Here is a 20209-nt window from a genome sequence, read left to right on the forward strand (position 1 = left end):
GTGTTCTTTACATACTTGCATCGTTAAATAAAAGGTGTAAAAAAAATCTATTAAATTATTTTTTATTTTTTAAATCGGCATCCAAAATTACCGATTGTTATGAAAACTTGAAATCGGCCCTAATTAAATCGGCCATTCCGATTAATTGGTCGACCTCTACTAGAGAGGCCCAATAGCAATATCCCAACCACCACAGATAATGCCAAGAACCAAGTAAATGCAGTGATAGTGGCTGGACTGGGGCCACAGATAGCTTGCTTTGCACGTGATCAATTCAGCATCCCAAAGGGGAATCTGAGTGAACCAGATGGAACACCTCCTTGGGAGGATTAGGAAGCTGGTTTCCTTTTTCCACCGAGGCACAACAGCTACCGACCCACAAGCTCATAAACGATGTCACAACAAGATGGAACTCCACTTATGACATGTTGGAGCGCAATCTTAAGCAGCAGCCAGCTGTATACTCTGCACTGACAGACTAGACCCTGGAAAAATTATTAAAGATACTTTTTAAAGACATCGTCACCTTGTCTGATGATGACGTGAAAGTGGCAGAGGAGGTCCTCCAGGTGCTCAAACCCCTCAAAACAGTTACAACCCTATTGAGCACTGAAACTGTGTCCATGATCCTACCTCTGAAAACAAGGATTCTACAATCCATGGCCCCAAGTGAGGAAGACAGCACCATCACTAGAGATGTCAAGGCTGCCATTAGAGAGGACCTGAACCCCAGATAACCCCCTAATGTACAGGACTACCTTCAATGATCTACTGCACTGGATCCAAGTCCCTGTCTCACCTAGACCCTGCCCTACACCGGAGGACATGCAGTGATCTCACCACTGAGATTGGCCATTGAAGAGGTAAAAACATTTATTTATTTTTTTTACAAATAAGAGTGAATTACTTAAATAATGAAGTCTAATCTTAGTCTATGCTATTGCTATTAGAATCATCCATATTTTATTTGGAATAATGGCTCTTATTAAATATTATTGCCACAGTTATAGTTCTATGAAATATGAAAATAGTTTGTTTAATAGATCATTTTTTTCTGCAGGGTCAAGCCACAGAGCCGACAGGAGCAGACTCAGAGGCATCTCCTCCACAAAATAATTTTGCCATGAAGGAGCTTTCAGGGAGACCTTTGCGAGCAAGGACACAGGCAAGACGTTTGCCAACACCATCAAAGAGGTGGTGGCATCCTACAAGGCAGCAAGTGGCATTCCAGTGGATGGTGATCCACTGGCAGTGGAAAAGCAATGAGTGCAAATACCATCACATTGCCATGATGGCAAGACACTACCTGGCTGTGCCTGGCACTTCAGTTCCTGGCGAGAGGGTGTTCTCCACGACAGGGTACATAGTGACTGTAAAGAGGTCTACCCTCTCACCAGAGAATGTAGACATCCTCATCTTTTTGAAAAAATATTTGAAGTTATAAGCTCAGGTCTGCTTTTCTTTCTTTCTTTTTGTACTTTTTATTGATGTGGACTAGAAGTCGACTGATTAATCGGAATGGCCGATTAATTAAGGCCGATTTCAAGTTTTCATAACAATCGGAAATCGGTATTATTGGATGCAGATTTTGCCAATATATTTTATTTTTCTACACCTTTATTTAACTAGGCAAGTCAGTTAAGAACACATTCTTATTTTCAATAAAGGCCTAGGAACGAGGCAGAACGACAGATTCTTACCTTGTCAGCTCGGGGGATCCAATCTTGCAACCTTCCAATTAACTAGTCCAACGCTCTAACCACCTGCCTCAAGAGGAGCCTGCCTGTTACGCGAATGCATTAAGCCAAGGTAAATTGCTAGCTAGGATTAAACTTCTTATAAAAAAAGAATCAATCAACGACTGTCATTGCTCCAATGTGTACCTAACCAAACATCAAAGCCTTTCTTAAAATCAATACACAAGTATATATTTTTAAACCTGCAAATTTAGCTAAAAGAAATCCAGGTTAGCAGGCAATATTAACCAGGTGAAATTGTGTCACTTCTCTTGCGTTCACTGCACGCAGAGTCAGGGTATATGCAACAGTTTGGGCCGCCTGGCTCTTTGCGAACTAATTTGCCAGAATTTTACGTAATTATGACATAACATTGAAGGTTGTGCAACGTAACAGGAATATTTAGACTCATGGATGCCACCCGTTAGATAAAATACGGAACGGAATAAACGTTTTGTTTTCGAGGTGATAGTTTCCGGATTTGACCTAAGGCTCGTATTTCTGCGTGTTTATTATAGATAAGTCTATGATTTGATATTTGATAGAGCAGTCTGAATGAGTCTGAATGAGCTGTCGGCTCTGGTAGGCAGCAGCAGGCTCGTAATAGTCAAAGGTATATGGTTTAGAGAGAAATAGTTGACGCGTTATAATTCCTGTAATAACTTGCGGCTGAACTTGAAAGGGGTTCCTTCATTATTTTACCATTAATGTCTTGATCTACTTCAAATAAGGTCTGTGTTTCGTGCAGGCTTAAACCGCCTCGGCGTTTTGATACCCGTGTAAATCTCACTAGGATAAGGTAACGTTTGTCAAAATATTTTCATAAATCCACTCTGCAAAAGAAAACATCTTCGCTTATATTTAGCCAATATTGATCAGTTACCTTGTCCTATGGATATCTACACAGTTATAAAATTGGCACGGTGGTGTAGGCCTACACGAAACACAGACCTTATTTTAAGTGAATCTAAAAATATCCTATGGAATAAATGAATGAAGGAACCGCTTTTCAGATTTTCCTAGAAGGTGTCATGGGCATTATGACTCGCACTTTGGTAGTCACTTCTTACCATGTCCATTATTAAAATAGGATTTCCTGCATATAGAAATTACAGATTTTGTTTTCAACATTCATCACAGGTAACTTACTCTCAACTGTTTGAATAAAAATAGGGTTTGTCTCCTAAGCAGACTCTTCAGTATCATTGTCACTTCAGAGCTGTGTGTGTGTTTTACAGATGGCAGAGAAAAGCAGAGTACCAGTGTGGGACTTTCACATGGACTTGGCACCAGGGAAAGCAAGGTGTCTTATTTGTGATAAAGATGTAAGCATGGGGTCAGCAACAGCTAAATAAAAAGAATACCACCAACCTTTTGGAATCACCTTAACACCCATCCAAAAGCCCATATGTATTATATTAAGTAAAAATAAGTATTCATTGAGTATTGTTGCAATTGTCATTATTACAAAAGTGTGTGTGTGTGTGTGTATATATATATATGCTTTTTTTGTCCTCCAATAAATCGGTATCGGCGTTGGAAAATCATAATCGGTCGACCTCTAATGTGGACACGGGGTATTTTTTAATTCACTATCGTTCAAAGGAAGATGGTATCATGCCTCATATTGCACTTTAACAATTGAGTATTGAATATTTTAAAATTCTATTTAAACATTCCTTGCTGTAAGTGTTCTTTAAGTAATACATGGAAAGCAAAGCTATATTTGTCTCCCTTTTTCTTTTTTTGCAGATCCGAAAATTTATCTGATCAATGACTTCAAACCGTGATCCGATCCGTGAGTTTTGTGATCCGTTGCACAACTACTGACATTGTGAAAATGACACACACATGAATGGGGCCAGAAGCCATGCTTTGTTATGATACTGAACAGTCAGATAGCAACAATGACAAGAATCTGCCTAGTGGGGAATCGTTTTATCTTGACACGAGGTCTTGCTTTGAGGTGTTTTGACTGATTTCATGTCAAAGTTTATTGGTCGAGTACAGACATTTGCAGATGTTAACGCAGGTGCAGCGACATTGTTTGTGTTTCTAGCTCCAACAGTGCAGTAATACCTAGCAATAAAAAACACAATCCAGAAAATTAAACAAGTAAGGAAATTAAGAAATATCAGAACAAGCAATGTCAGAGACCGGAATATGTATACTAGGGCTGTCCGACAACAAAATAATATTGGTTGACCAAAAGTTGTCTATTCTTTCAACCAATCGATAGGTAGAAAATTTGAAATTGTATTTTTTCATAGACAATGTTTTAATAAAATCAACTATATACAATCCATTCAGAAAGTACTCAGACCCCTTCACATTGTTACGTTACAGCCTTATTTAAAAAAATATTTTAAAACATTGTCAATCTACACACAATACCCCATAATGACAAAGCAAAACCCGAAATAACAAAAAGGTATGATTTGGAAAGACAAAGGTCCCACAGTTAACAGGGCTCTAGAGTGCGAGTATTTTACTCGCATTTGCCCCTAAAAATAGATAGTGGGGAGAACAAGTATTTGATAACCTGCAAAATCGGCAGTGTTTCCTACTTAAAAAGCATGTAGAGGTCTGTAATTTTTATCATAGGTACACTTCAACTGTGAGAGACGGAATCTAAAACAAAAATCCAGAAAATCACATTGTATGATTTTTAAGTAATTAATTTGCATTTTATTGCATGACATAAGTATTTGATACATCAGAAAGAGGCAGGGGGGCATTTAATCCCAATCCACTGTATGTAACATCATTTATTTTTTACAAACCTCTCTATGATTTAGTTTTATTTGTTAGCAGAGAATGTTAAACAATACTTCACAGGCTAGAACTGGCAATACTGAACATTCAGAAGAAAGAGCCAAAGGTGTCTTGTGTACGATCTTCTGAATCTGATATGGAAGACTTATCACTTCAGGGGAAAATCCAAACGAGAGCTCTGTCTCTGGCAAGAGCTCGGTGTGGATATTTGTCTAGCGTCAATTGGAACTCGCTGGATCCCCCATGTCCACAGAACCCTCAAAGTGTTCCTGCGGCATGGGCGGACAAAGCAGGTCAGTTTTACACAGGAAATGTAATAGCACACGTTGTTTTAAAAAAGAAAATAAGTTCAAGACACAAATTAACTTTCAGAATCAAGTAATTGACAGGTGACAGTTTATTTACTCACTACTTAACAGATAAAGTGGGAAATGGAGAATGCACTTGTGTATTCTGCCATTTTCTCACAGACATGTTTGAGTGAACTATCCTCACTTAGCCTCACCCTGCAAAGGAATGACCTGATCCTCCCCCAAGAGTTGAGCAAGACAGTGACCAGACTGGAAGCACTAAAGCTTAGGGCAAGGGCAGGACATATGCTGGAGAAGATCCAGACCATGCTTGCTCAGTAGCAGGGTGATGAGATTCCAGGTGTGTTAGGATGAGAGCTTGTTAGGATGTAAGAGAAATTGATGATTAAGACAGTTTCTCAGTGTCAGAATTGGGCGGTAGGGTTGCCTAGTGGTTAGAGCGTTGGACTAGTAACCGAAAGGTTGCAAGTTCAAATCCCCGAGCTGACAAGGTACAAATCTGTTGTTCTGCCCCTGAGCAGGCAGTTAGCCTAGGGACAGTGGGTTGTCATTCAAAATAAGAATTTGTTCTTAACCTTTTAAGGTATAGAGGGCAGCATTTTCACTTTTGGATAAATAGCATGCCCAATTTCAACTTCCTGCTACTGATGCCAGGAATATAAGAAATGCATATTATTAGTAGATGTGGATAGAAAACACTCTGAAGTCTCTAAAACTGTTTGAATGATGTCTGAGTATAACAGAACTCATATGGCAGGCAAAAACCTGAGAAGAAAATCCAACCAGGAAGTGGGAAATCTAATGTTTGTAGTTTTTCAACTCATTGCCTATCAAATATAAAGTGTCTATGGGGTCATATTGCACTTCCTAAGGCCTCCACTAGATGTCAACAGTCTTTAGAACCTTGTTTCAGGCTTCTACTGTGAAGGGGGGGAAGCTGATGGAGTCAGGGCTCTGGCAGAGTGCCATGAGCTGAACACGCACGCTCACCTGAGAGCGACCAGCGTTCCATTGCATTTCTGAAGACAAAGGAATTCTCCAGTTGGAACATTATTGAAGATTTATGATAAAGACATCCTAAAGATTGATTCTATACTTCGTTTGACATGTTTCTACGAACTGTAAAATGACTTTCCGTCTGAATTTTCACCTGGATTTGCCCGAGCCTCGTGAGTTTGTACTAAATGCGAACAAAAAAAGAGGTATTTGGACATAAATTATGGACTTTATCGAACAAAACAAACATTTGTGGAACTGGGATTCCTGGGAGTGCATTCTGATGAAGATCAAAGGTAAATGAATATTTATAATGCTACTTCTGACTTCTGTTGACTCATGGCGGATATCTGTATGGCTTGTTTGGGCTCTGAGCGCTGTACTCAGATTATTGCATGGTGTGCTTTTTCCGTAAAGTTTTTTTAAAAATCTGACACAGCGGTTGCATTAACCTGTAGTGACACCCCATCCCGCGAACGTTGTCATCATCTGACACTAATTAGCATAAGCAACAGACATAAATCTTCCTAGAAAATATTCCTCTTCATGAAAATCACAAGTGAAATATATTGGAACACAGCTTAGCCTTTTGTTAATCACCCTGTCATCTCAGATTTTCAAAATATGCTTTACAGCCAACGCTAGACAAGCATTTGTGTAAGTTTATCATAGCCTAGCATAGCATTATGCCTTGCTAGCAGCAGGCAACCTTGTCACGGATATCAGAAAAGCAATCAAATTAAATCGTTTACCTTTGATGAACTTCGGATGTTTTCACTCACGAGACTCCCAGGTAGACAGCCAAAGTTCATTTTTTCCCAAAATAGCTCCGTTTGTTCTTCACGTTTGGCTGAGAAATCATCCGGAAATTGCGGTCACCTGAACGCCGAAAAATACTCCAAATTAGCTCCATAATATCGACAGAAACATGGCAAATGTTGTTTGGAATCCATCCTCAAGGTGTTTTTCTAATATCTATTCGATAATATATCCATCGGGACAATTCGTTTTTCACTAGGACCGATTGGAGTAATGGCTACCTCTGTATTTTATGCGAGAATCTCTCTCGGAGCCACCATGTGACCACTTACGCAATGTGGCCGCCTACGGCTATTCTTCAACAGAAATGCGTAAAACTATGTCACAATGCTGTAGACACCTTGGGGAATACGTAGAAAGCGTATTCTCGTTGATGGTACATTCACAGCTGAATAGGGAGTCATTGGAACGCAGCGCTTTCAAAACCTGGGGCACTTCCGGATTGGATTTTTCTCAGGCTTTCGCCTGCAACATCAGTTCTGTTATACTCACAGACAATATCTTTACAGTTTTGGAAACGTTAGTGTTTTCTATCCAAAGCTGTCAATTATATGCATATTCTAGTATATTTTCCTGACAAAATATCCCGTTTAAAACAGGAACGTTTTTTCCCCAAAAATGAAAATACTGCCCGCAAACACCAAGAGGTTAACCTCTAGCGACGAGCAATCCCGTATCCGGGAGCGTAATCATAGCCTCAAGCGCATTACCATAATGCAACGTTTCCTATTCATGAAAATCACAAATGAAATAAAATAAATATATTGAAACACAAGCTTAGCCTTTTGTTAACAACACTGTCATCTCAGATTTTCAAAATATGCGTTACAGCCAACGCTAGACAAGCATTTGTGTAAGTTTAGCATGGCATAATGCTATGCTAGGCTGTGCTGGCAGCAGGCAACATTTTCACAAAAATAAGAAAAGCAACCAAATTAAATCATTTACCTTTGAAGAACTTCAGATGCTTTCACTCAGGAGACTCCCAGTTAGATAGCAAATGTTCCTTTTTTCCAAAAATAATATTTTTGGAGGCGAAAAACATCACGTTTGTTCATCCTGCTTGGCTGAGAAGTCGACCGAAAATACTTCAACTATAATGCCAAACTTTTTTCAAAATTTGCTCCATAATATCGACAGAAACACGGCAAACGTTGTTTAGGATCCATCCTCAGTGTTTTTAACATATGTATTCAATATATCCGTGGAGGCAGTTGGTTTCTCATAAGAAACTATTGGAAAAATGGCTACCTCAGTATTTTACACAACGTTTTCTCCGGGAGACACCATGCGTCCACTCGCCCTATATGGTCTCTTACAGCCATTCTCCAATGGAAATGCCTAAAAAACGATGTCAAAATGCTGCAGACACCTTGGGGAAAACGTGGAAACCGTAAGCTGACTCCTAGCTGCTTCACAGCCATATAAGGAGTCATTGGCATGAGGCTGTTTTAAAAAACGCAGCACTTCCTGATTGGATCTTTATCTGGGTTTCGCCTGTAACATCAGTTCTGTGGCACTCACAGACAATATCTTTGCAGTTTTGGAAACGTCAGAGTGTTTTCTTTCCAAAGCTGTCAATTATATGCATAGTCGAGCATCTTTTCGTGACAAAATATCTTGTTTAAAACGGAACGTTTTTCATCCAAAAATTAAAATAGCGCACCCTATATCCAAGAAGTTAATCCACCTGGGGTGTCAGATTTCAAGCATTTATTTTTTATTTTACCTTTATTTTACTAGGCAAGTCAGTTAAGAACAAATTCTTATTTTCAATGACGGCCTAGGAACAGTGGGTTAACTGCCTGTTCAGGGGCAGAACGACAGATTTTGTACCTTGTCAGCTCAGGGATTTGAACTTGCAACATTTCGGTTACTAGTCCAATGCTCTTACCACTAGACTACCCTGCCGCCCCATTTATGTTAGGACATCTCTCTCAGCAGACAAAACATTACAAACAGCTAGCAGCAAAGTAGATTGGTCACGAAAGTCAGAAAAGCAATAAAATGAATCGCTTACCTTTGATGATCTTCGGATGTTTGCACTCACGAGACTCCCAATTACACAAGTGGGAGTTGTGTGAGACAAATTCCAAATAGTATCCGTAAAGTTGGTAGAAACATGTCAAACGTTTTTTTTTTAAATAATCAACCTCAGGTTGTTTTTACAAATAATTAATCGATAATATTTCAACCGGACCGTAGCTTTTTCAATAAGAGAGAGAAAATGTCTGCTCCAAGCTGTTGCGCATGCAAAACGCTGCAGGCACCCAGCCATCCACTGATGTGATGTGATCCTTCTCGCTCATTTTTCAGAATAAAAGCCTGAAACTATGTCTGAAGACTGTTCACACCATGTGGAAGCCATAGGGAAAGGAATCTGGTTGATATCCCTTTAAATGGAGGGAAGGCATGCAATGGAACAGGAAGATGCGTTTCTCTTAGGCACTTCCTAGGGGGCACTATTTTTGTGTTTGGGAAAATAACGTTCCCAAAGTAAACAGCCTATTTCACAGGCCCATATGCTAGAGTATGCATATAATTGACAGATTAGGATAGAAAACACTAAAGTTTCCAAAACTGTATAAATATTGTCTGTGAATATAACAGAACTGATATTGCAGGTGAAAACCTAAGGAAAATCAAACCAATGGCTTCTATTTTGAAAGCTCCATGTTCCATAGCCTGCCTTCGCTCCATTTAAAGGGATATCAACCAGATTCATTTTCCTATCGCTTCCTCAAGGTGTCAACAGTCTTCAGACATAGTTTCAGGCTTTTATTTAGAAAAATGAGCGAGAAAGATAACATTGCGTTGTGGATAGCTGGGTGTTCGCATGAGTTTTCCTTGCACAACAGAGTGGGGCAGCCATTGTCTCTCCCTCTCCTACTGAAAAAGAGACAGTGCCGGTTGATATTATCGATTATATATTTTAAAAACAACCTGAGGATTGATTATAAAAAACGTGACATGTTTGTGGACATTACGGATACTATTTGGAATATCTGTCTGCGTTGTCGTGACCGGTCGAGGCTGTGGATTTCTGAACATAACGCGCCAAACAAACGGAGGTATTTTGGATATAAAAATAATCTTCATGGAACAAAAGGAACATTTTTTGTGTAACTGGGAGTCTCGTGAGTGAAAACATCCGAAGATCAAAGGTAAGCGATTAATTTTATTGCTTGTCTGATTTTCGTGACCAAGCTACTTTGATGCTAGGTGTTCATAATGTTTCGTTTAGTGATCGATAAACTTAAATGCTTGGATTGCTTTCGCTGTAAAGCATATTTTCCAATCTGACACGACAGGTGGATTAACAAAAAGCTAAGCTGTATTTTGCTATATTGCCCTTTTTTTTAATGAGGCGCTCTGCAATTCAGCGGTTGTTGATGAAAATGATCCCGCTAACGGGATGGGTTGCGTCAAGAAGTTACTCTTTATAATGAAGATATGTGAAGTTAATTGGATTTTTACAAATTATCTTTGAAAGACAGGGTCCTGAAAAGGGGACTTTCCTTTATGTGCTGAGTTTATATTTAATAATAGAATCTGAGAACTAACAATCAAACTACATAAGCAATTCGCTACACCCACAAAAACAGCTGCTAAACACGTGCATGTGACCAATAAAATGAAAAATAAAAATGTTAAGTGTTGGTCCCATGTTTCAAGAGCTGAAAAAATGCATTTCTCTCAAATTCTGTGCACAATTGTTCACATCCCTGTTAGTGAGCATTTCTCCTTTACCCAAATAATCCATCCACCTGACAGGTGTGACATATCAAAAAGCTGATTAAAAAGCCACTAAAATGTTGAGTTGTGTCACACCACACAATGCCACAGATGTCGTAAATTGAGGGACTGTGCATTTCACCAGAGCTGTTGCCAGAGAATGTAATGTTCATTTCTGTACCATAAGCCGGCTCCAACGTTGTTTTAGAGAATTGAGCAGTAGGTCCAACCGGCCTCACCACAGACCACATGTAGCCACACCAGCCCAGGACCTTAACATTCAGCTTCTTCACCTGCGTGATTGTCTGAGACCAGCCACCCAGACAGCTGATGAAACTGTGGGTTTCCACAACAGAATAACTTCCGCACAAACTGTCAGAAACAGCGTCAGGGAAGCTCATCTGCATGCTCGTCATCCTCACCAGGGTCTTGACCTGACTGCAGTTCTGCATCGTAGCCAACTTCAGTGGGCAAATGCTCACCTTCGATGGCCACTGGCACGCTGGAGAAGTGTGGTCTTCACGGATGAATCCCAGTTTCAACTGTACTGGGCAGATGGCAACGTTGTGAACAGAGTGCCCCATGGTGGCGGTGAGTGTATGGTACGGGCAGGCATAAGCTACGGCCAACAAACACAATCGCATTTTATCGATGTTAATTTGAATGCACAGAGATACCGTGACGAGATCCTGAGGCCCATTGTCATGCAATTCATCTGCAGCCATCACCTCATGTTTCACCATGATAATACACAGCCCCATTTGTTCTTACCTGACTTACAGAAAAGGTATCATTTAAAATATACATTTCATTTTTCTTAATTAAGGTCTAACCCATCTATTGTAAGGTGACTGATTTCCTTCTATGATCTAACTCTATTTTTGTTCAGTGTAGTAAAAAGTTAAGTATTTGGTCCCATATTCATAGCATTCTGACTACGTCAAGCTTTTGACTACAAACTTGGATGCATTTGCTGTTTGTTTTGGTTGCGTTTCTGATTATTTTGTGCCCAATAGAAATGAATGATAAAAGTTTCTCCAAAATGACACTACAATATTTATTTTAAATAAGAATAGAACGTTTCTAAACATTCTACATTAATGTGGATGCTTCCATGATTACGGATAATCCTCAATAAATCGTGAATGATGAGAAAGTTAAACGCACAAATATTATACCCCCCAAGACATGCTACCCTCTCACCATTACATGGAGAGGGGAGGTATGATATTGGTGCGTCCAATTTCCCTACTTTTGTTTGTCTTAAGTAACTTTTAGTAGGTATCAGAAATACATAAATTATGTTTTGTATGGCTATGAGGCTAGGTTAGGGTATAGTAGCTGTTGATTCAGGGGAATACATGACAGGCACTAATTTGCAATATAGCCTATGTTGTTAGCTTGGCTTTTATAACATAAGGCTTAAACAGACTGGCAGAGAGAAAACAGAGTGACAGCAGAGAAGGTGCTGAGACAGATAAGACAGCAAGGAGGCAAACAAAATGGCTAGAGCAGAGGCCCAGTTATAGTGGTGAGTTGGTGTTTTTACATATTGCATTGGTTTTAAACATCAGCTGGTAAAAAAATTAATAAACAGGATGAGGACCATGTCTCACCAGTCACTGGTAAAGAAATGGTTGACTGTTTAGTACTTGGGGTAAAGGTCTTGCTGGAAGACCCACTTGCAGCCAAGTGTCCGCCTACTGGCAGAGGCAACCAGGTTTTTGGCTAAAATATAATGGTACTAGGTAAAGTTCATGATGCCATTGACCTTAACAAGGGCCCTAAGGACCAGTGGAAGCAAAATAGCCCCATAGTACCAGGACATTTTAGCCAAAAGCCTGGTTGCCTCTGCCAGGAGGTGGACACTTGGCCGCAAGTGGATCTTCCAGCAAGACAATAACCAAGCACACATCAAAATCCACCAACAAAAGGTTACTTGACCACAAAATCAATTTGCAATGGCCATCTCAGTCTCTGCCATTGAAAACCTGTGGTTTGAATTGAAGAGGACAGTCCATAAACGCAGGCTAGGATATTAATAATCTGGGAAAATGGTGTATATAGGAATGGTCTAAGATACCTCCCAATGTGTTCTCCAATCGCATAAAACATTTTTGAAAATGTCTCTCTCTTCACACGTGTAGGGTGCTGGAGTACTGAAAACAGTACTGCCGTTTTCAGTGCGGAGCAGGCAGTGATGTGGGCTGGAGTGGATAAAATGTCAGGGCCGAATTCTAGTCCCAGTCCGTCCGTATTCATTACCCCGATTCTGTTACAAAAAACGTATTAAAACGGAAGCAAACGGAACGGGAGGGACCTACCTGAATGTGTCCCACCATAGAAACTCTCGTTTTAGTTGCGAAACTATTTGGCTAATGATTACATCCCAGGTTTGTTCTAGCACGTAACGTCACGTAGGAAAATAACGGTCCATTAATCCCAATTTCTATATGCAGAAATGCAGCCGTTTCTCCATATAAACTACATATGAAGCTTGTTGGACATAAAATTACCTTTCCCTAGTAGCAGTCGGGTTGGCACCCACAGAAAATAAAATTAGTACGGATAGCTAACTTCTTCAAGCTAACTCTTGGCTTGTTAGCTAACGTTGGCTACACAGTCAAATCAAATAAACTGTGGTGAAATTGCCTTGGGTTTGTGAGGTTCCTAAATGAGTTATTGAATATAGCTATTGCAATCACCACTGCAAACTGTATATACTCTAGTCATTTACAAAAAATATTACCTTAGGTAGGTGCGTTAGCTAGCTAAACACTTAGCTAGCTAACCAAAGAGACATTAAACGAGAATGATTTGAAGCCAGGCAAGATAGTGGTTGACTCAAATAACACGCTAGCTAACTAGCTAACATTCACCGATATCCACCGTCGTGTAAAAACAGGACCTTCTCCCTAATACATCGAGCTGGCTACAAGAAAACAGATTCGTTTTTGGTCGTTACCTTAACCTCTCCTTTTTCAGATTTGCCCGTTGTTGAGAAAAGGCTAGACTAGTTTAAACAACGAAGAGGTCGCCACCGTATCCCCCCTCCTTCACCGACCATCACCATGTTAATCCCGGGAACTCAATTGAGCAGAATTGAAGACGTTCAGACTTCAGAAAATCTCCCTAAAAAAAAAATCACGCGCTCGCTCGCGCCCCGTTCTTTTTTCTCCAACCATCTTGCTCAACAGCATGTTCCTCACATCCCACTGTGCACACATGTCATTTCAACGTGGACTACCAGTTGCATATCACGGAATTGGGGAGAATGGGTGAAAAAAACATATATTAAAAAATACCCCCCAAAAATGGATAATTCAGTGGATAATATTTCGTTGAGACGTTGATCAATGGCATTACAACCTATATTCACCCACTCAAAAAGACAGCCAAAAGTTTGAATTTCCAATGTGTTTATTATTACGCTTTCAACCATCGAAGGGCACCACCAAATTCCAATGAAAAAACAATGTCGGATTTTTGGTTTTAGTTGTCACACAAATGTCTGTCACTATTTTACAACTTGATATTAGATGGTTCCTCAACCCTGAAAGTAGTCTATAGGCCAAGATAAACTGTAATCCATGGTTCAATTTTCTTTAACAGCCACTACAAACTTCAGCTAACTTTCAATGGAAGTGGTGGGGTCATGAGAACATGTTTAAAACAATTATGCTCAAATCACCTGAAATCAATTCAAATCAACTCCATATTTGGTTTGATGTTACTTAAAGGTGATTGTGTAATTGAAAAGAAAATAACATGCTCACGTGCCTCCATCACTTCCATTGAAGTTTACATTTGATTTAGTCCTATACTAACTAGATTTTTGGTAACATGTAGATGTGAATCCAACATATCACTAACTAATTAAGTCAATGGCAGAGATGTAACTATCCAAGGAGAAGATACATTTCCATAAAATGTGGATATTTGGTTCATATCATTACATTTTAAATCCACCAGAGCTTGAAACATTAGGCCGATTGTATTGTCTATTTATAGTTGAATTCTGGGATTAATTGAAACAATAGTTGTTGATACACATTTTGAATGGCTTTTACATATTGGATGTTTTACAAGAAAAATTACTTTTATTCATGGTTGTTTGTATTGTTTTTAAATGAGCAATATGTACTTTTTAACAAATGTAAATGTAATATTCAAATGCTGTTGTTATGCTTTTATGCCATTTCTATGGGTATAAATGTTGTACAAATATAAATTAGCTGTTTTTAAAGGAAATGTAACAATAAAACTTTTTCAAAATAAATAAATAGGCCTGGATAGCATCATTGATGATAGCATCTAAACTTTTATTTAACTAGGCAAGTTAGCTAAGAACAAATTCTTATTTACAATGAAAGCCTAGGACCAGTGGGGTAATTGCCTTGTTCAGGGGCAGAATGACAGATTTTTACTTTGTCAGATCAGGGAATTGATCTAACACCCTTGTGGTTACTGGCCCAGAACTCTAAGCGCTAGGCTACCTGCTGCCCAACAAAAACAGTAACAAAAAATATCTATATACAGTACCAGTCAAAAGATTGGACACACATACTCATTCCACAGCTTTTCTTTATTTTTACTATTTTCTACATTGTGGAATAATAGTGAAGACATCAAAACTATCAAATAACACATATGGAATCATGTAGTAACCAAAAAAGTATCAAAATATATTTGATATTTGATATTCTTCAAGGTAGCCACCCTTTGCCTTGATGACAGCTTTACACGCTCTTGGCATTCTCTCAACCAGATTCATGAGGAATGCTTTTCCAACAGTCTTGAAGGAGGTCCCACATATGCTGAGCACTTGTTGGCTGCTTTTCCTTCACTCTGCGGTCCAATTCATCTCAAACCATCTCAAATTGGGGTCAGGTCAGGTGATTGTGGAGGCTAGGACATCTGATGGAGCACTTGTTGGCTGCTTTTACTTCACTCTGTGGTCCAACTCATCCCAAACCATCTCAATTGGGTAAACACTGGGTGATTGTGGAGGCCAGGTCATCTGATGCAGCACTCCATCACTCTCCTTATTTGTCAAATAGCCCTTACACAGCCTGGAGGTATGTTTTGCGTCATTGTCCTGTTGAAAAACAAATGATAGTCCCACTAAGCACAAACCAGATGGGATGGTGTATAGCTGCAGAATGCTGTGATGGCCATGAGGGTTAAGTGTGCTTTGAATTCTAAAGAAATCACAGACAGTGTCACCAGAAAATCACCCCCACACCTCCTCCTCCGTGCTTCACGGTGGGAACCACACATGCGGAGATCATCCATTCACCTACTCTGCATCTCACAAAGACATGGCAGTTGGAACCAAAAATCTCAAATTTGGATTCATCCTACCAAAGGACAAATATTCACCGATCTAATGTCCATTGCTTGTCTTTCTTGACCCAAGCAAGTCTCTTCTTCTTATTGGTGTCCTTTAGTAGTGGTTTCTTTGCAGCAATTCGACCATGAAGGCCTGATTTAAGTCTCCTCTGAACAGTTGATGTTGAGATGTGTCTGTTACTTGAACTCTCTGATGCATTTATTTGGGCTGCAATCTGAGGTGCAGTTAACTTATCCTCTGCAGCAGAGGTTTTTGTGACTGCACTTGAAGAAACTTTCAAAGTTCTTGACATTTTACATATTGACTGACCTTCATGTCTTAAAGAAATTATGGACTGCCGATTCTCTTTGCTTTTTTGAGTTGTTCTTGCCATAATATGGATTTGGTATTTTACCAAATAGGGCTATCTTCTGTATACCACCCCTACCTTGTCACAACACAACTGATTGGTCCAAACGCATTAAGAAGGAAAGAAATTCCACAAATTAACAAGGCACACCTGTTAATTGCATCTGGTTGAGAGAATGTGCAAATCTGTCATCAAGGCAAAGGGTGGCTACTTTGAGGAATCTAAAATCTAAAATATATGTTGATTTGTTTAACGCTTTTTTGGTTACTACATGATTCCATATGTGTTATTTCATAGTTGTGATGTCTTCACTATTGTTCTACAATGTAGAAAATAGTAAACATAAAGAAAAACTGTTAAATGAGTAGGTGCGTCCAAACCTTTGACTGGTACAGATTGTATACTCTAGCTAAGAAAGTAATACTAAGTGGATCCGTCCTCATTAATGTCTTAATAAAAAAATTGGCAAGTCGAACAGGACATCTACTTTGTGCATGAAACAAGTCATTTTTCCAGCAATTGTTTACAGACAGATTGTTTCACTTATAATTCACTGTATCACAATTCCAGTGGGTCAGAAGTTTAGATACAGTAAGTTGACTATGCCTTTAAACAGCTTGGAAAATTCCAGAAAATTATGTCATAGCTTTAGAAGCTTCTGATAGGCTAATTGACATAATTTGAGTCAATTGGAGATGTTCCTGTGGATGTATTTCAAGGCCTACCTTCAAACTCAGTGCCTCTTTGCTTGACATCATGAGGAAATCAAAAGAAATCAGCCAAGACCTCAGAAAAAATATTGTAGACCTCCACAACTCTGTTTCATCCTTGGGAGCAATTTCCAAAGGCCTGAAGGTACCATGTTCATCTGTACAAACTACAGTACACAAGTATAAACACCATGGGACCACGCAGCCGTCATACCGCTCAGGAAGGAGATGCATTCTGTCTCCTAGAGATGAACGTACTATGGTGTGAAAAGTGCAAATCAATCCCAGGACAACAGCAATGGACCTTGTGAAGATGCTGGAGGAAACGAGTCCTATATCGACATTACCTGAAAGGCCGCTCAACAAGGAAGAAGCCACTGCTCCAAAACCGCCATAAAAAAGCCAGACTACGGTTTGCAACTGCACATGAGGACAAATCATACTTTTTGGAGAAATGTCCTCTGGTCTGACGAAACAAAAATAGAACCGTTTGGCCATAATGACCATCGTTATGACCATCGTTAGGGGGAGGCTTGCAAGCCGAAGAACACTATCCCAACAGCAAAGCACGGGGTGGCAGCATCATGTTGTGGGGGTGCTTTGCTGCAGGAGGGAGTGGTGCACATCCCAAAATAGATGGCATTATGAGGAAAGAAAATTATGTGGCTATATTGAAGCAACATCTCAAGACATCAGTCAGGAAGTTAAAGCTTGGTTGTCAATGGGTCTTCCAATGGACAATGACCCCACGCATACTTCCAAAGTTGTGGAAAAATGGCTTAAGGACAACAAAGTCAAGGTATAGGATGGACATCACAAAGCCCTGACGTCAATCCTATAGAAAATCTGTGGGCAGAACTGAAAAAGTGTGTGCGAGCAAGGAGGCCTACAAACCTGACTCAGTTACACCAGCTCTGTCAGCAGGAATGGGCCAAAATTCACCCAACTTATTGTGGGAAGATTGTGGAAGGCTACCCAAAACATTTGACCCATGTTAAACAATTTAAATGCAATGCTACCAAATACTAATTGAGTGTATGTAAACTTCTGACCCACGGGGAATGTAATGAAATAAATAAAATCTGAAATAAATAATTATCTCTACTATTATTCTGACATTTCACATTCTTAAAATAAAGTGGTGATCCTAACTGACCTAAGACCTGAAATGTTTACTCGGATTAAATGTCAGGAATTGTGAAACTGAGTTTAAATGTATTTGGCTAAGGTGTATGCAAAATTCCGACTTCAACTGTATGTTTTTTTAAAGGCAGTAAATGAGGCTGAACGAACTGTTTTGCTGCCAGACAAGGTTCCTCTGGTAGCCGGGTGTAGCAGTGGTAAGGATTCACTCCATGGTGCTGAAAAGAAAGCTCTGCTATTGGGACAGCATGATGTTGGTTCTAACAGTTTGCCACCGTTATAGTGCAATTCATGTATCGTTTAGTGTTGTGTTGTGTTGTGGCTTTGCTGGCATACATCCCAATTTTTTTGTTTTGTTTGCCCCACCAAGATGCACATGCTAAAATTGCCACTGGCAACATTGAATCTATTTATTTTTTAAGTGAAGACAGCGCAACAATTATTCTCACGATATCACATTGCTAGTGTCAGTGACAAATGTCATAGCTAAGCAGGGCTGGGTTTGGTTAAAATCCTAGATGGGAGACCAAAAGTTAGACTGAAGCCAAATACATTTTCCATTAGGAGGTTTTATCCAGCGTATTGTTTTTTTTCTGATAGTGGATATAACATTGAAGAGCTGACATTGTTTTAAAGGTACAAGTTCAATATATTTGATACAAGGTTTGTCTTTGTGGAAATTTGGTGACCATGATGACATAATCCTGTGGTTGAAATTTCACCCTCAAAACAATAGTTTATGTTGATTACTTTTTTCAAATGCACCGTATTTTCCACATAGATTCTACCTCACAATACGGTGATAAATGACTGTGAAACTACACTGATTCAACCAGTTTGTGCTGTGTAGGTTCTTGCATATAGTTATAAGAGTTATAAGAAGAGTGACTTCTGTGGTGGGCTGTACACTCTCGGTAGAAGCCACAACGTAGGCTATTTGCCCAAATGTTACTGTTGGTATAGATTGTTGGAGTTCAGCAGATCTATACCCTCACCTGCTCAGAATGCACTTATTTCGCTTGTCCTCCGAGCAGCCACGTCTTGTATGTGACATTCATAGGCCCTATCCTATATTGGGATCAGGGCTAGGATGAAAAATGCATCCATTCTGCAGCCAGCATATGTGGGAACTCCTTCAAGACTGTTGGAAAAGCATTCCTCATGAATCTGGTTGATCTATCCAAATTGAATCAACCAGGAAACACAATCCGGACAGCCACTGTTTTCCATCAGGGCCAACCAGATTAGTGGGAGGATTAAGTATTTATACCAAAACACACATGCACTCAAATGTCCAACATCATGTCCATATATCAGAACTGCCCTCATGGAAGTATTCTCTGGTGGCAGGCAGACATTGCCCTAGGGAATGTATGCTCTGGCAACACTCATGACTCATGCCACAACTGGACTGTAGGCTTTGTGCTCCCTAACCCTTCTCTTTATCACATGATCTTGGGAGAGCATCATCAGTGGCCTTCAATGTACTATTTCACTCTCAATTAGCCTTTAGGCTTACTTTTTTAGAATGGCCTGTAATAGAATGTCTTTGTGGAAATTTGGTGACCATAATCCTGTGGTTAAAATTTCACCCTCAAAACAACAGTTTTTATGGTTGCTGAAATTTTTCGAGTCCAGTGTATTTTCTACGTAGATTCGACGTCGCAATACATTGACAAATTAAGTTGAAACAACATTGATTCAACCAGTTTGTGCCCAATGGGTTAGCTATTACAAAGTAAAGTAAAGACATTTATGACAAAGTGGCGCTGTCCAGCACTTAAAATGTCTAATGGTTAAGCAATAATAGGACTCTGGTAACCATATTCCAGGATCTTATTGTCCAGTTCTCTTTCAAATTAAAGAAACCACTTATAAATATGTAACAGAGTTAAGAATGTACTGTAAACTCACTCCACAGCTAGCTTAAAATGATATAGATATTTTCCGACAGCTCAAACGGTTGGTATGTTGTCAAGGAGGGGGGCGGTCATGTGTGTTAGCGAACAGAAAATCAGTGGTTTGAGTTTGATATGGGGACAGGGACAGTGGAGGAAGCTATACTGTTTGCAGGACATTGATGTCTGTTTCAATGAGACAATTCTCTAAAGGTGGATATTGTGTCACACAGCCAGATGGGCATCGGAGAGTCTTGATCTATGTAAAAAAAAAAAAGTGTGAGATGAGTCTGGCATACTGCTTGATGACAGCTTGGTGATGGGGAGTACCCCTAAATCATATCCTCTATATCAGGTTTTCTCAAACTCCCAAACTCAGTCCTG

The 20209-nt window shown here is 39.6% G+C and overlaps 1 protein-coding gene across 4 annotated transcripts in view; it reads right to left on the reverse strand.

Moving 5' to 3' along the window:
* The window catches only part of LOC112260287 (CMP-N-acetylneuraminate-beta-1,4-galactoside alpha-2,3-sialyltransferase), an 87648-nt gene extending 74082 nt beyond the window's left edge, over positions 1-13566 (reverse strand). For 3 of the 4 annotated variants that reach the window (XM_024435279.2, XM_024435276.2, XM_024435277.2), the window contains exon 1: positions 13338-13566. The gene's annotated coding sequence lies outside the window, so the exon portion shown is untranslated. Of the gene's footprint in view, positions 1-6570; positions 6601-13337 lie in introns of those variants that run through there. The other variant, XM_024435278.2, reaches the window with a different exon arrangement.
* Positions 13567-20209: the final 6643 nt, after the last annotated feature.

This window comes from Oncorhynchus tshawytscha, linkage group LG10 (assembly GCF_018296145.1).
Source record: "Oncorhynchus tshawytscha isolate Ot180627B linkage group LG10, Otsh_v2.0, whole genome shotgun sequence".
NCBI classification, from domain to species: Eukaryota; Metazoa; Chordata; class Actinopteri; order Salmoniformes; family Salmonidae; genus Oncorhynchus; species Oncorhynchus tshawytscha.